Source organism: Rhamphochromis sp. 'chilingali' (genome assembly GCF_963969265.1).
Source record: "Rhamphochromis sp. 'chilingali' genome assembly, chromosome: 18".
Classification (NCBI taxonomy): domain Eukaryota; kingdom Metazoa; phylum Chordata; class Actinopteri; order Cichliformes; family Cichlidae; genus Rhamphochromis; species Rhamphochromis sp. 'chilingali'.
The window spans coordinates 19,187,982-19,202,726 of NC_137945.1; the positions used below are offsets into that span (position 1 = coordinate 19,187,982).

The following is a 14,745-nucleotide window of genomic DNA, read 5'->3' on the forward strand; positions in this document are numbered from 1 at the left end:
TCTGTCTTGCTTCTCTCTTCTTTCTCTCTCTCTCTCTCACACACACACACACAGAAACAGACACACACATATCATAACCTACATGTTAAATCTTTACTTTCTGATAAGATGAATTTGCTGTTCAATGAACTTGAGAGAGCGGCGAGTGGCTTTTGTCTATCTGAAGGATTCGCACAATACTGAGCAGCTGGGTCTGATGGATATATGCATGACAGGGTTCAAACCCACTTGCAGCAAGCACCCTCTCTGCTAAAGTGTCCTTCACTAGCTCACCAGTTGTGCACATGATTGGTAGCTGACTCAAAAAATCTATAATATATGAAAAATTTAATTTAAGCCCTTTGAAGAAGGATTATATTTCCAAATGTAGCTGAACGCACCCTGAGGATTTAATGCAAATGAGTTCAATTAAAAAAAGGGAGGGAGTGCTTTTCAGATTATGACACTGACCTCTGACCTTCATGAAAGAGAAGATCTAGAGGAGATTTTCACACCTGAAAACAAGTGCATGACTAAGTAAATATGTTTAAAAAGAAAGAAAACAAAAGAAAAACTGAAGATCTTCCAAATCTGTCATCCCACTTGTAGCTCCAGCGCTCAGTGAGCTCTAGTCCTCTCCTCCACCTGCAGGACAGCTGTGCGCCGCTGCCACGTCTCTCCTCGCTGCTGCTGCTGCTGGAGTGGACGCGCAAAGTGGGGGCGCAGTCCTCAGCCATCAAAACCCTGCTCGCAACCCTGCGCAGCTGTAACCGCCAGCAGCACCGGGCGCATCAGCCGCTTCCGCTCCTCCCGCTCCTCTCGCACAGGCGCTGAGCGTTTTAGCGCAAGGAAAGTTTTGCTTTTAACGCGCCGTCGTTTTTTCGCCACACAGCGGAGGCATATCGTCTGTGGCGCAGCGCGACAGTGCGTTGTCCGATTACAGATCGTGCGCCGAGGAGCCACCGGCACCAGAGCGCTCCTCCGTGGGAGCAGAGATAGCACACGGGGCTCCTCCGCCGGCACGGAGACGGCACCATCTCCGTTTAACCGAGTTTTACTGAGGTCCATTTCTGACCAGAGGCACAGCTGAAGTGAGGATATTTTCTCCTTAGCTCATATTTGCTTTCTGTCTTTTTCCTCCGCGCTGTTCTCACCGGGACAAGACACGCAGCTTCGCTCCCTACTAGATGACCGGGAGTTGGACACCTCACTTGGTAAGACATGGAAAATAAAAAGCGTTTTTTTGTTTTTTGTTTTATTTTGAGCTCTGCGCCAGTATTGATGTTATTCAGATATGCGTCTGATTTCTGCATTTCTTAACATGTTTTTCTCCTGATCACAACGGACGACTTTAACTCATCTTTAAATGACATTTTGTACTTAAATCACACGTTAACATGCGTAAAAAATCCAAACAGTATCCGGCAGGATGGGGATAGGGTTGCATGCCTTGGGGCACATGCCTGCACTTCTCCACAATGGGGTAAATAATCAGTTTTAGAAGTTTTGCATTGTGCTCTGCGACGTCTCGCCGCTTGGTGGTGCTGGCAGAGTGCGGCCATCAGCAGGTACCTCACAGCTTTCATCAGATCTTTACATCTCACACATTCGCAGCAGTGTCTGGCTTTTCGCTTTCCTCTTTCTAATATCTCGTTACAGCTGATTAGGGTTTCATATCACGATCTAATAGCTAAGCCTCTGCTTCATTCACTCCTTCCGACTTATTTTGGGAGATGCTTGGAAAATATGTGTGTCACAATTTTTAAAAAGAAAAGAAATAAGGGGGGGAAAGGGCCCAACAGTATAGCAAATGGCAGTGCACCAATCCTGAAAACATCAGTGGCTTCACAGGAGACAAGTTGTTGAATTTTCACATCCACATCTTTAGTTAACCATTAAAACAAAATTGGATGTTATTCAAGGATTTATTCCACTTATTATTATTTTTCCTTATAATAAACGTCCTTGCTTTTATATGTAATGTTTTGCTCCTGCTTTAATAGAGTAAAGATTTCAATCTCTGCAGCTTTTGTTGAATTTTTCTTTCTCACCGTTTTGATTCCACAAGAATGAATGAGTGCCCTTTGAGAGACACAGATTTTCCGCAGTTTAATGCTAGTAATTTTCATTTAATCACAATAACAAGATGTGCCGAGTTTATTTCATTCTGCTGATCTCTTTGTTGAGGTATTCAAACTTTTCAGCCATGCACCTCAAATTAAATTCTGCTCACTCACACATTGCACAGCCAGAGCTGTCCTTGGAGGCTTTTTTTTTTTACCCAGGGTTTTTGTTAAACTATCAAAAAAAAGAAAATAAAGAGAAGTTATTTTGCTATTGGAATAAAAGCTTCATTTTAACTTTTCTTATGTTGAAAAAAAATCAAGCAAGCAGAACTCTTCCACAAAAGCCAAACTGACATGGCATTCATCATATTCGTCAGTGAGTTGGTTAAAAAAATGAGAAAGGAGAAGTTAAATATACTGAGGGATCTGCTGTGAAGGGGGAAAAGAAGAGATGGAAAGATTTCTGCTGTCAGGAGTTTATGTATGTGGTTCTGCTGCTACCTCAATGCCCCTCATGAGCCTGTCCTTGCAGCACGTTTAGAGGGTTGCTAATCTCCAACTGTGACTATGCTGATGAGTGTACATTATAATTGTTAACTAAGTTGCTTTTCCCCAATGTTTTTCCTGGCTTGAGGCAAACACCTTTTACAAAATCGTGCACATTTTTCTCACATGTCGTGTCCAGAATGTCCAACCCATGCCAAACTCTTTTCTCCATTCAGACTCGCTGTTTTTATCGGTTTTGCAAGGTTTTTTTGGATGTCTCTTAAGTATTGACCTTAAGGATGCTGGGACTCGAATGTGCCATCACACCAGTGGAAATAAGTGACCATCATCCAGATGGAAGAATTATTCAGGCCTTTTATTAGACGCTGGAAGCTAAAGTCCCTTTGGAAAAGAAAAAGGGGAAATAAAAGAGGAAATAAGTGCTAGGAAGTTTTTGGGACAAAATTGCTGAAATGCTTGAGAAATATTGAATGGGGAGAGAGGAAAAAAGGCTCAGAGCTGTAGTCATCAGTTTAAAGAGAGAAAAAGTAAACAATTAATTGAGGAAACTGCCATTTACTTTGAAGCTTAATAAATCTTTTAAGTAACTTTTAATCCAGATTAGTGGTTCTAGCTTCTCAGATGTGAACATTTGCTGCGTTTTCTTGGTCTCTGATAAAAGTGCATTTGTTATCTTTGAGTTTTGGACGGTTGCTTGGACAAAACAGGAAAAACTGCATTTGCTAATGATCGTTTACAGGGGAAACTGTAATAAGCAGTATTTGTGGCGTGCAAAAAAAACCCCCACCACCACCTAACCCTAACCCCTAACCCTAACCCTGCACTGACAGAGAGACGAGCAGCAGGCTCACATGAGCCCATTGTATGTAAACTTGCTCCACATTCCAGCGTGCTGTGAGGAGCAGCATATGATTAGCCGTGATTGATATTTGTGTTGCGTGGGGAGTTTGCCTGAGCGCTGACACAGAACCCCAGCAGAAACACAGCAATTAGTCCCAGCCTGAAGATGTTCTGCGATGACTCTGGTGGTGTCGGAGCACGGTGAGACTGTGTGGTCACCGTGGAAACTGATTGAATGACAAGCCCCATTGTTGTCGACCTTTGTGATTCAACATCCCCTCGGGGGTCGAGCTCCGTTGGGAGGGAAAGCGAAAGGCATTGTCTTGCACGTGCAAACTAAACAGCCATTAGCCTCTGGCCTCTCTAAGGCCCCATTGGTTACTTATTTGTGTGACACCAGCAAGATGGGGTTTTGTTATAGTTTGTCTCTGTACACGCAGCCTCACAAAAGATGTGAGTTTATTGGGTGAGAACTGCATGGAAGGGCAGATTTGACTAATTCTCCCCAAATGGATGATTTATTGCTCCTAAGCAAGGAAACTTGGAGTCGCAAACAATAGCTGAAGTGGTTTTCTGCTCATTCCCGCTGTGCTTTGTCCTCAAGCTACCACAGGCTATTTATACATCACAACCACTTTGCCATTATCTCATCCCTCCTCCTTGGTCCTCCTGCCACTTTTGAGTTCAAGACTGTGGCAGCTCCAGAGAATCATCCCACATGTTGGATGACTGTTTAACTTTATAATTCATTTTGAGGAGAGTTCAGTGCCCGTTTGTGCCATTTCTGACCTGTCCTGACACAAAAGAGAAAGTTGCCAGGGTGAAACTAAGCATTTTTTTCTCCTTTTCTTTCTTTTTCACTTCTGTCATTGTCAGTGATATAGCAAGATGGTGCAATGTTGCTATGGCTACTCTCAAGGTTTCCTACCGGGGATTTGAAAGGCTGTTGAGAGGAAATGAAAATGTTGGCAAAATGAAAGTTTATCAGCCACGCCACTTCTGTTCTTTAAAGGCCAAAGTGTCCTAACAGTTGCCACAGAGAGCGGAAGTTATGAAGTGGGATGCATAATGCAACCCCAAAGCATCTGTTGTTTATCCTCACAAAAGTCTACGTCTCTGTGTGCCGCACGGAGATCCGAGTCCCTTTCCGTCAAGGTCACCCGTGAAAGGTTTGACGCTTTTTAAAAAACAAACATGGCGCCATCTTTTCCAAAACTCACGTTGTGAGTCTGTTTTCCTGCGAGGACTATTATATTACAGTGCTGCTCAGTCGGGGTAAAGTGAGCTAAAGTAAAAACAAGGCACGTACAGGTGCAAAATTAAGACTGACATGCAAAAGAGGTGGAAATGAAACGATAAAAAAGTGCACGTGTAAAAAGAGACACACACACACAGACATGCACAAACACACCAGTTCTCTGATGGGACCTATCCTTGTAAAACAGACAGAGGAAGCTGTGGTAATTTCACACTGCATGCTAAACAGCAGAAGCAGCGCAAAGGCAGGTGTAGGAAATAATTTGAGTTCAGAGTGAGGCAGGGAGGTGTGAGCGAGCGATATGTGATCCTGGATGTGCTATTGCTTCTGCTGCTTGGATCCAAGAGTGAACGCCTGCGGTTTGAGTTAAACATCCCTTCGCATGTCCACACGTCAGAAGGAATTAGCACCACTAAACCAGCCGTCACTCGCCAGCACAGCTACACTGCATTAGCTCTGTCCCCCTCTTTCACGACAACCTCCAACCCCACTCAGATAGTGGAGGAATCTGTCTTTTAACCACGATGCCAGCGCAGGCGAAACACAGAGCGGACTATTTGGGTCATGATTGAATAATCCCCAAAGCCTCTTTCTCCCTACTAAGGATCAAGCTGAGAGGGTGTTTGAAAGGTTGAACAGAGAAGGCTCCCAACTTTCACTCTTTTTTTGTGACATCAGGAGAGGCGATTATTGTAAACTTTAAGTTTCGGAGTGTATTGTAGTCTTCCATTTACACTTGCGTCGGGATGAAGCTAGCCAGGAGAGTCGCTGAGAGGTGGGGGGTAGGATGAGAAGGCGGGAGCGTGGAGAGAGTGTGTGATGAGGTGTAATGAGTCAGGGGAAAAGAGGTGAAAAGAGGCTTTTTTTTCTTTAAAAGAGAGGCGGGGGCAAAAAAAGAGTGGAGGAGAAGCTTTGTTGGTCTTTGTTTATTGACTGATTGAGTGCCACGGGGCTGTTTGAAGGGTGAAATGAGTCATGAGTTGTCACCGAACACACATGCAGACATACACAGGGGGAAATACACACTTTTCTCCCTCTCCGGGCCGTCACCCTGCTGTATTTCTCTGGAAGATGAATGACTTTGAAGCATGAATGAGAGGATCATTTGATAGCGGCGCTCAGCTCGTATATTTCCCCTTTTGTAGGAGCTTCTTCTTTCAGGCTGCAGCTTGTACCTCTGAGATGAGAGCAAAACTGGACTGCCTCCTGCGAGACTTTGAGACTCTTTGCTATGTATAGTCACAACTAAATTAGGCGCCCACCCACTACTAAAGCAGGCCCATGTGTGTGATTTCTGCGCTTTTATTTGTGTTTACCGTATGCCTTCGAATAAACAGGAGACTATGTAGCTCGCAATCGGTCGCGGGTTTGAGTTTTTTTTTTTTTTTAACTCCTCGTGGGACGAAAATGCTTGCTCCTTATCTTTATGGAGCATATCATTATACGATAAGAAGCTTTTTTGATGTGATGCGTTTAGTACTATCGGAGCTTCATCTATCGCAGCGCCGCAAACAGCCGGAGAGGCTCTAATTTGATCAGTGAGAGGATATAAATACAGAAAATACTTTAATCTTCAGCAAATGAAAACATTTATCTGTACTTTGAAATCATTACGATGGGCTAATCAGTGCAATATCCTCGAAAAAAAAGACAAGAAAAGGAAGTGAAGAAAAAATATTCAAGTTGCAAGAGGATGCGTCCCTCAGCAGATGAAGGAGGAAACGGAATTACAGAGGGTGCTATATTCTTTTTTATCCGACCTCATATGAAAGTTTGCGATAACATCTAAAAAGATAAAGCGGCCCACTTCTTGTAGTTTGGCCACGCGGGGAAAAAAATGGGAATGGAAGAGAGATGCAGAGGGAGATTAGAGGAGAGACATAAAGAGAGAAAAGGAGAGGCGACAACGCAGATATAGGTGAAAAGATAAGAGCTTAAGTTTGCCCAACAAAGAGGGGAGGTGCCTGCTTTTTGAATGGAAAAATAAAGGGCAGGGGAAAGAAAACTGAAGAAATGGAGATGGAAAGGGTGATAGGGAGATGAGCAGACAGGCAGGGTGAACGGGTCTGAGGGAAATTGTTAAGTGTACAAGGAGGAGGTTCCCTCAAGAGGCAGCAGTCCAGTCTGTTCCCGGATGCATCTGTCTGCTGGATTCAGCTGTCAGTGCAAGACGTCCTCAGAGAGGGAAAAGGGGGCAGGACAGGACCAAACAAGACAGAGAAAAGAGAGCTAAGACATCAAGAGAAGGAAAGATGATGAAAGACAGGAGGCAGAGGAAGAGGACAGGTGATAGAAAAGAGTAAGGCAATGAAAGGGAAAATTGGTATAAAGGTTATATGTCTATGTCACTTTTCAAAATCCTCAAAATCTCTACTTTTACACTTTCAGATGTGTCCTGACTGCATTCCTTTACTGTCTCTTCAGAAAAAAAAAACAATTTTATTTGCCACAAAGATCAGAGAAGCTCATTTCCTTGTCCCAGCTGCCTCAGTTTAAAAGCAGAAATTTGGCAGTTTTTGCCAAATATCTGCATCCCGGGTTGTGGAAAATAGTTAAGAAGTTTTTTATTCTGAATAGGTTGACACAGCGTCTCCTTTTTTATGCTTTTACAAGTTTCTAATCCACTCTACTTTTGGAAATATGCGTCAATGGCTGCTTTGTAGCTACTTTTTTTTTTTTTTAGATCTTATACAAATACCCATAATCAGCTTTAAAAATATGCTTAAATATAAGAGATTAAACAAATAGCCCCCAAGATTTCTTGGCTTAAAAACTACACTGCATTTGGGCTTCTTATTGTTGGCAGTTCCCCCAAAGAACCATTGGCATTTATCGTCTAAAATTTTACACCAAAAGATGAAAACGCCACAAACCAGAACAAATCCAGAACAGAGATTGTCTTTCCCACACTGCTTATTATCTCAGGATTATACTTAGATCACTCTTATGACCCTTTGGCTCTTACTTTGAATACCTGGACTAAATATTTAACATCATAAAAACCAACCACAACGGTGGAACACTTTTTCCACACTGATCCATTATTACTGCTTATCCAAGGTAATCATTTAATTGGATCCATCCATTTTCTACTGCTTATTTAATTCGGGATAGCAAGGGGGTTTTGAGCCTGTCCCACCTGACATATAGTAAAAGGTGGGGTAAAGGTCGGCAGCCTATCACAGGGCCAACACAGGGTGACAAACAGCCAGTTAGATTTACATTCACGTCTACAGTCAATAACATAAAGGTCAATAATAATAGGATCATAAGTAGTAATAACTTACAAAAGAGTTTTTATGTGATGAACTATAATTTAATTGTTGTATTGATATTTTAGCTTTTTAAACTTTTTTCACACTTGCAGTGTTTCATCCATTTAGATCGAGCTCTGGTTCGTTTTCCCCTGGGTGTGGTTCATTTATGCAGGTGTGAATAAAGTAATCGTGGACCAAAGCAACCGCACCAAGACCTATTGGAGGAGGTGGTTTTGGTGCGATTCCAAATTAACTCAAGAGACGTTCGTTTATGGTGTGAACGTGAGCCAACCTCAATCCGAACCAGCTACCAGGTGTACGTTTGAGTTGAAAAACTTCTTGTAGCCATGGATTCGTTGTATTCTGGGATGTGGAAAGGTACTAGAAATGTGCAATGGTCTGTAGGGGACAGCAACTAGCCGTGAAATCAAGGTGAATTCTCTGTGTTCTCCAATAAAGAAGAACATGGCACCTTCTTCCTGTATTTACTTGTGTTGCTCTCGGTCCAGACACATCTGGCCAATGAGTGGACTGACTTGGATTTTTCTCTGTGTAGAAAAATCAGGAGGAAAAGCTTAAAGTTTAGCAAATAGTAAACAAACTATAGGTTAAAACACTCTTATGTGAATGATCTCAATACTGCACGAGGTTCATGCAGCTGTTTTTAGCCTGACTGAAGGAATCATGGAATTAAAAGCTAATATCTCCCTTAAACATGCAAAAGTGAACAACAAAGGTTAACAACATCCATTTGTCCATCAAGAATAAGTTGTCTATCAATTCCACAATGTATATAACATCGAAGCACTTACAAATGTATTATGTTTAATAAAATACCATAACATAAAAGCAAGAAAACACAGTCGTGTGGCAAAGAGCTCCTTGTTTTCAAACCTTTGCCCGCAAACAGTCTTCAGACATGAGACTCTCATGAGTCACCCTCTTTACCGGTCTGTGTGGAGCTTCAGTGCGAATGTGTAGTCTACCCGGTCATAGGCACAATGCCTTCTCAGTTCTGAAGGTGAAACCACACAGAGGATGTGTGGTCCGAGCTAAACCACCAGCAGTGAGTAACAAACCACTTATTATTCCTTCTGAATAACATTTCATTCTTACTTAAATAAACTATTAGGAAGAATGAGCCCTCAGCTGGAAACTGGGTGGATGCCTGCCAGGAGCAGGTACCTTATTTTGTAGCTTTTCAGCATGTTGAGCTGGCTGGATTTTTAATATTACTATTGTTGTTATTATTATCTGCGTATAAGAGGATGTGGTCATGTGGAGCTGACTGCTGTTGCACGCAGGTGAGAGTTTGATTTCACGGGCTAGTTTGTTGTGGAACATTAAGTCGAGCCAGGTACTGGGCTTCAGCGATAAGGATATCAGTTGCTCCAAAAGACAATTAGTAATTGTAGAGGTATTGCCATCAGTATCCTTTTTTCAGTAGACAGTGTAATACAGTCATCTGATTATGCTGAAACCAAAGAATGTTTCTATCCTGCTCCGGCTCTATTGTGTTGCTCAGTTCCCCAGAGAAGTGAGTTACGTTCAAGAGTTGTGCTGACTCTCTGCCTGTGCTGCTTCCGCCGTGCTGCCCTATTGGGACTGAAGAGGATTGTTAAAAGATGCTTTAGGATGAGATGAGATGTGTTTTTTTTCCTCCCCTCCCTCCTTGTTCCTGCATAGAAAAAAGAAAACTCAAATACAAGGAAACTCCAAAGCGCCTAAAACACACATTGCATTGTACACATAGTTTAAGGTGTGTATTGTGTGTATTTCTGTGGTACGGAGGAGATGAGCTTTAAACCCTGCAGCATCGCGCAGTGTAGGCTGAGATTCGACTAAGGAAAAGAAACAGAGGCTGTCAGATGGAAAAGTGAAATCAACAAATAATCCCCTGAGAATAGGCAGAGAGAGTAGAGGCAGTAGCAAAAATATCTCTGTACAAATATGAGAAATAGGAATACTTCTGCTCTTTGTTTCACATGCAGCTCAGGCGCATATATGCAGGACTCTGGAGGTCAAGCAGGATGCAGTGGCTCAAGAGGAAAGGCTCCAATTTCACTTTCTCAGGAATGGGTTTGGTCGCAACCCCGGCCTGACCCTAAATCTGACCCCTCCTCCCCAGCTGCCCTTTCAAATACAGATACATGCAAAAATGGAGGAAATGTGCACAGATGCAAAAAAAATCTTGCAAATTTTGCATAAAATTTTGCACAAAACGAAAAGCCCAAGTTTTCCTTAATGAGCACCAGCTGAGATGAGCTCAACAAAATAGATTTTCTGTTGCAGGTAAAACCCTCTGCAGTTGTTTTTGATTTAAGCCTCAGAACTCTTCAGACAGGCGCAGTGAGCGAGGGAACTCCTACGCTAAATTTCCTCTGGACTTGCCCTGCCGCCACACTGTGTTGCGGTGCTCCGCTTGTCATTAAAAATAGACTTCTGCCCTTATGAAGCCAGGGGCCCCGTAGCATCCTGATCTATTTTGTGCTTCACGCTATTCCCCAAGGGCTTTCTGGGTAGAAAAGTACTCCCATCACTGCAACAGCAGAGGGCAAAAGGGCACCCTTTCTCGCAGGGTCAATGTCGTTTTATTGACTTTAGAAGATCACACAAAAAAAAGGAGTTGTATTGCACAATGTGAAGAGGAAGCTGTTGCTAGACACCATCAAGCAGCTGATACTCAGGAGGTAATTGTGCGAATAAAGCCCATTTCTTTCTTTTTAATGTCTCCGATTGTGTTACAAAAGCCTGAGATATGCATCTGGAGATCCACAAACCATTCTGGGTGTTTTAGAGAAAATTAGACATCTCTTCTTTCCTCAGCCCCATTACAATATCCACCCTCCTTCTCACCCTGCACTGAAAACCATGATGTTACTGCTATACTCATCCCCAGAGGGAAGAAATCTTTTTCGCTTACCTTCGTCTGATACGGGGGAAGGTCAGGGAGCACAGTCATGATTCAGTAACTCACTGAGGGGTGCCAACAATCCTTCTTCCCACTTTAACTCGGAGTGTTTGTGTGTTAATTACATAACAGCAGAATTTGGAGCCGTTTTGTTTTCATTTATTGCTGAATTATAGTTGGCTTCCAGCAACTAGGAAAATAAGATAATCTATATAAAACTGTCATTCCATTTTACAGGGACGCTGATCCTGATTTGTCTGGTCTTTTAAACCCAGTGTGCTTCTTAGCCTGTCTGCAGTTGTTGCTGCCTCTGCAGGCCACTTTGCTACCCACCTTTACCCCAGCCCTTCCTTTTTATGTTGACTCCATCAAAGCCATGTGTTGTGTCCGTGGTGGCTACTCTGTTCTGTATTCTTGTTTTTGCTCCTCTCAGCTTCAGGCTTTATATGTATGCACGTGGACGGGCAGAGAGGTCCCAGAATAGAGCCATACCTCTAAATATAATTAACTGTAGATAGGACACTAATCTCCTTTGAATGAAAGTATCTCTGGCTGAACTAAAGTTCAAGGAAATCCTCTGTTAAAAAGAACTTTTTAAAAAAGTTTACTAAATTTTTGATGATAATTGTGTTAATTAATGGTGATCACAGTAAAGTCAAAATATAATTAGAGTTTGCCATGATTCACTATGGTGGCTGTGACAGATCACCTAATGTAATCTGTCACTGTCGTCAACGCAGGTGCACACCTGCGCTGACTCCTTATATATTTTGATTAACACTTTCTCCTTCCAAATATATGCTTCTTCTTAGCCTGGTTTTTAAAACATATGTGGACTACGTGCGATTTCTCAGCCTCTCTGGAATCCAGGGTTCATAATTTTTAGCTGAAGCAATTATACTAATTGGCAGATTACGCTTACGTTATTTCTTCTTTGATTCTCACTCTTTAGTGCTACATCTCCCCCCATCCCCCCACTGTCAGTGTAAATCGATGACATTCAGAGTTCTCGCTGAACTCCTGAGCTTCCCAGACGCCGCTAAAGCCAATTAGTTGTTGGCAAAATAATTAAAAACACCTTCAGCACGACATTCAAAAATGTCTCAAACACATCAATATTTAGCCGCGGAGCATGATTAACGGGAAGGAGGCAAAAGGATGTTAATTACAGTTTACAGCCACATGATTTACTGCTTTTGTTGTAAAGCATTGGCAGCAGAACGTACCTGGACAATTACGCAAACTCTTATCTCTGCCTCAGTGACTACACTATAATTTAGCCGCACGTCTGATTCGGCGTCTGATTCCTCCCAGTCTGTCACTCAAAACTACCCATTTCTTTTTTTCTTTCCATCGTGTACACGCGTCCTCTCCTTAAAAAGAAGACAAATGTTCAGCGGTTTTATTCTCCTGAAAACAGCTTTCGTGCCCACGCGAGAAAAGCTTAACATTTCTAGCCGTATACGCGGCGGTGTGGACGGTGCAGAAGGAACAAAGTAAAAGTGAGTGTAGCCTTGGTGAGTTTAGAGGTTAAGAAGTAACATTGTAGAAGTTAAGCACACCTGGAGGCCACATGTGGATTACCCCACCCGCCTCCACCAGCGTCCCCGGGTTGCAAAACTCCATCGTCATCATTACAGCTTAGGGTGGAGGGGATCATTAAGTCATTATTTATGTGCTTTCTGCTGTTTTATCACCTCCAGACACCGTCTCACAGTGCAGACACCCACACTCACAGTCCCAGAAGAATAACATAATTGTACGAGGCAGCCAGGGGGTCCCGTCTAATAGAAAAAGTGCAGACATTAACAGTCTGGGCCAGCTGTAGATACGATTCAGGCCCCCCCCCCCCCCCCCCCCACCCCCCCACCCCCATTAGGCTCATTTACACCTAGTGTTGTTTGTGTTTATTCACATGCTGCTCCCAGAGTGAGTCTTCACCGAGTTTTTACAGGCAATTTCCCCTTTACAATAGTGGTAGTTTACTGGACGAGCCCAATTAAAAGCACGCTGCAAAACAGAGCGCTTTAAAGTCAGCAGCTTCTTCCCGTCCCCGCAACATGCTCGCAGCCTGTAAAAGCAGACAGGCTGTCGCAGGTATTTTTGTGCAGACTGGTTTATTTTAAGCTGCACGTCCTTTTTGTCAGGGGACAAATCTGAATCCATTCTCACCCTCTCTGTTGTCATTTCACAGCGTGATGGTTGATTGCAGTCATATGTTTGCAGTTTGCATTAAACAAAACGATAAAAAAAAAAAAGGATGGGTGAGACTCGAGGTGTAGAGGAGGTGGTGGGGAACAGGCTGTGAAACAGACCTGCTTTGTGCTGCACCTGGAGCCCTGGCTTGTATGAAAGGCCGCCTAGAATCAGCTCTCTGGACACCTCGGTCTCCAAATACCACTATTTCCCCTGGTCGTTCCTTTCCATTTTCTTTAAAAGAAGGGTCTCTTTTGCTTTCCCAGCTGCGCCCGACCGCCTCAACGTGAGTCTGTTCTGTTGTTTTTGTGTCCTGATTCAATTACCTCCGCGGGGCCGCTTTTCCTGACAAGTGCTGGACTGCAGAGATGCGAAAAACTCTTATTTTATGGCATGTGGTATGTTTGATTTATGGAGATCCCAGGAACTCCTCACAGCAAAGCCACACTTCACCTCCAGCCCTTCTTTCCTTGCTCTGAAGTGCTCCTAAACTCCTCTTTGTTTCCACCTGAACCTCGATGTTCTCTTAATCCCGTCCATTCTCCTCCTCGCTCACTGCTCCTTTTGTTCACACCTAACCTCTAACATCCCTCTTCTCTTTACTCCAACCTCCTCCATCCCTGCCCTCTCCCTCAATTTTATCTCACCCAACCACTACCCTTCATCCTCTCCTGCATCTCCTTCATCCTCTGTTCTTGTATGCATCTCATTATTACCGGCCTCTCTCCAGTAATCTACCTCAAGTGACCCTCAACGACTTTCTCGCCCCATCTCCCTCTCAACTCCTTCGCCTGTCGCTGTAGAAGAGTGGGTCAGTGTGAGGCTCATTTTCTTCTTGGAGTTTCAGCCTTTCAGTCAGTTGAGTAGCTCAGTGCCTCCGATGAAGACACACTTGCACTCACGCACATTTGCACACTTGAACAAAAATAACACGCACAGCAGATATCACTGATGCAGGCATCCACTTGCTGGAGAGTGATTTGCAGTAAAGTTAGGACCTAAATTCGTTCTGACTTCATCTATCGACTCCACGCGTTTGAGTGTAACCATGTGATAATTCCCTTTTGGGTTTCTGTGACGGTATTCTGTAGGACAATTCAGTTTACTGACACAAGACGGAAAATCAGAAGAGCTGCCAGTTCACATTTCACCACGAGAAAAGATTTATACTTTGAGTCGATAAAATCGCAGACATTACAGCAACAAAAAGTAAGCAGATCTGTTTGAAATACCGCTGCCGTTTTTGATAACATGCCACCCGCCTTGACACCCAGGAGCAAATTCATTTTACAGGATTCAACAACTCATCTCTCTGAAGCAGTCTCTTTGTAAACAAATGCTCTTGAAATATCACAAATTACATTTTGAAGTCTCCTTTGTTTAGCAAAACAGAAATAATGTGGTCAGGTGATCACGTGATCGCATCTTTACCAGCCTACACTGAGAAGAGCGCCGTGGGTGACTGCAGATTGCAGAGGCTTGCTGGGGAACCAGACGAAAGACCATACTGAAGCGCCGTTGAACCTGCTAATTTAGCTGCTGTCTGTGTGTGACAGTTATTTGTGAAACAGGAGGCTGCCAGAGTGTATCGTGCTCACAAATTGCTTTTGTGAAACATGCCTCTTGGTCTCAAGTGAGCCGATTGGTGGCTCTAATAGCCAGTTTGGGTGCTTATTTCAGCAAATTACTGTCCCAAGTGATCGTCTCGCAGATCATAGAAAAAATAAATTC

The 14,745-nt window shown here is 43.3% G+C and overlaps 1 protein-coding gene across 1 annotated transcript in view; it reads left to right on the forward strand.

Annotated features, from left to right (window-relative positions):
* Nucleotides 1-676: 676 nt before the first annotated feature.
* The window catches only part of sema5a (sema domain, seven thrombospondin repeats (type 1 and type 1-like), transmembrane domain (TM) and short cytoplasmic domain, (semaphorin) 5A), a 155,930-nt gene continuing 141,861 nt past the window's right edge, over nt 677-14,745 (forward strand). The window contains exon 1 of the mRNA XM_080864489.1: nt 677-1,193. The gene's annotated coding sequence lies outside the window, so the exon portion shown is untranslated. The remainder of the gene's footprint in view (nt 1,194-14,745) is intronic.